Raw genomic sequence first — 2,754 nt, forward strand, 5'->3', positions numbered from 1 at the left:
TGCCCCCCACCCCTCCTCCTCCACCAGCCACCTTCCCTCCAGTCCTAATAAAAGCAGCTGGCTTGTTCACACGTGTCTGCGTGGTGACAGAGCACACGGTACTCTCCCTCACAGGACGTTAGCCTGGAAGGACCCTCAGAGCCCAGCAGCCCAGAGGCTCCGGGACTCGCCCAGGGGCAGCCGGCACTGAGCAGGGGGCTGGGGCGGCCTTGGCCACCTTCAGCCTGTGCCACCCCCAAGCCGCCCTGACCAGTTGCTCAGGCTGCGCACTGCACGAGGCCGCTGTGCAGGGGCCCCAGGGAGGGCATCACGGCCCCTCGGCCTCACCTGCCCTGCTCTCTGCTGCCGTTCTTTTTGCCTCCCTGTTGGTACTTGTGGAAGAGAAAGAAACAGGGGTGTTTGTCTCCAGTACTCTTGGGTTCGAGTATTTCAACCCCACCTGTGTCCCTTTCAAATCGCACGGGGATGCCCCTACGTCCTGTTTCAGGCGGAGCTCGCTTTGGTGTCGGGGGCACATGGCCACTGATGGGACAACTGAGCTCCATCCCCACCTTCTGGAGGCCCCAGTTCCCACATGAACCTGGGCCTGGGGACATCCACCTCAGTCCTGAGCTTGGGTGGCACGGCCCCTGTGTACCTGCCAACAGCTGTGGATGCTCTGTGAGCATAAACTCCCTTCCCCAAGGTGTGCCCACCCCTCCAGCGCTGGGGCCAGGAGCAGGCGGGCAGGTTTAACCAGTTGCTTCTGAACCCAGAGCTCAGGCCCGTCAGGCATCTGCCTGCACCCTGCCTGCAGGATCTCAGGAACCCCTAGGCCTCGGGACTCCTTCCGTCCACACTCAGCAGGGGCAGGGACACAGGGCCAGCCTGCAGGACCCCGGCCCGGCTGCCCTGCCCAGATAGAGGAAGGCGGGGGTCCACGCTCACTGACCAGCTGGAGGAGGCTGAACTGGCCCAGACCACCCAGATGGGGCTGGGTCAGGGCTGCCCCCTCCCCAGCCCCAGGGAGGCTGGAGGGAGGGCAGGGGCCAGTCCCCTCCCAAGGAGAGCTCCTGCTCGGTCAGCACCGCCCCAGGCTGGACGCGCATGTAGGAACAGGAGTGCGGACAGTCCCCTCCCGGGGCAGGCAGGTGCTGGCCCGGCCCAGAACCCAAAGCGACCACATGGCCCCCTCCCACCCATGGGGACACACCCCAAGAGCTGAGAACCGCTGTTCAAACAAACACTTATATAGGACAGTTCCCAGCAGCACAACGGCCAAAAAAGGTAGAAACAACCCCAACCCCCATCAACAGATGAATGGATATCAAAACGCGGTCTACGCACACGTACCACGGCTTATTACTCAGCCACGGAAAGGAGTGACGCTCTGCCTGATGCTGCCACATGGGGGAACCGTGAACACAGGACGTAGCACGACAGAAGCCAGGCACCAAAGGCCCCTCGCGCATGATTCCATTTACAAAGGTCCAGGGAGGCAAGTCCACAGGCAGAAAGTGGTCTGGCGGCTGCCGGGGGCTGTTCATGGATACAGGGCTTCCTTTAGGGGTTGAAAGTGTCTGGGAACTTGGCCAAGGTGGTAACCAGGCTAAACGCCACTCAGCTGCACACTTTAGAAGCACTCACAGCCCCGTGTGCTGCAGACGTGGAAACATCAGTGTGGCAAAGGGCTCCGGATTCCAGCCACGCAACACCTGGTACCCAGTCAGGGCAGCCCCTGGAACACACCTCCCGAGCCCAGAGAGTCGGGGAGACGGGAGATTTTATGTATTCTCCAAACTCCTACTATGGAAGTTTTAAACACACAAGAAAGTTCAAAAATATTATGATGATAACTAATATACTCCACTTAATTTTTTTTTTTTTTGGCTGCAAGGCATGTGGGCTCTTAGTTTCCTGACCAGGAATCGAACTGGCTCATTGGAAGCACAGAGTCTTAACCACTGGACTCCCAGGGAAGTCCCTACCCTCCACTTATAATAGCTGGAGTCTGAGAAAATGTAACAAGCCCTTAGAAGTGAAAGTGAAAGTGGCTCAGTTGTATCCGACTCTTTGTGACCCCATGGACTATACAGCCCATGGGATTCTCCAGGCCAGAATACTGGGGCCTTTCCCTTCTCCAGGGGATCTTCCCAACCCAGGGATCGAACCCAGGTCTCCCGCATTGCGGGCAGGTTCTTTACCAGCTGAGCCACAGGGGAAGCCCAAGAACACTGGAGTGGGTAGCCTATCCATTCTCCAGCGGATCTTCCCAACCCCGGGATCAAACCCAGGTCTCCTGCATTGCAGGTGGATTCTTTTCCATCTGAGCCTCCAGGGAAGCCCACAGTCCTTAGAAAAGAACATATAAAAAGGAGGAAATGGGTCAAGAGTAAAATCTGATAAGGAGATCAAAACGATCCAATGTTGGATCGTGGTGGGCGATTCCAGCACCCTGAGAATCGCATCGCAAGTGAGTCCGTAAAGACGATTGTTTCAAAGGCTTGTCTGTGAAGGGAAAGGAGAGGGAGATAGCAGTGAAGGGGAGGGAAGAGGAAAGGGCTTGGTTCCGCTTGTTTAAGATGGAAGGGCAAGGATTCCAGACTGGAAAAGAAGAAGTAAAACTCACACTGTTTGCAGATGACATGACACTATACATAGAAAATCCTAAAGGTTCCACCAGAAAATTACTGCTGCTGCTGCTGCTGCTGCTAAGTCGCTTCAGTCGTGTCCAACTCTGTGCGACCCCAGAGATGGCAGCCCACCAGGCTCCCC

The sequence above is a fragment of the Bison bison genome, unplaced genomic scaffold (assembly GCF_000754665.1).
Source record: "Bison bison bison isolate TAMUID 2011002044 unplaced genomic scaffold, Bison_UMD1.0 scf7180017864475, whole genome shotgun sequence".
In the NCBI taxonomy this organism is placed as follows: domain Eukaryota; kingdom Metazoa; phylum Chordata; class Mammalia; order Artiodactyla; family Bovidae; genus Bison; species Bison bison.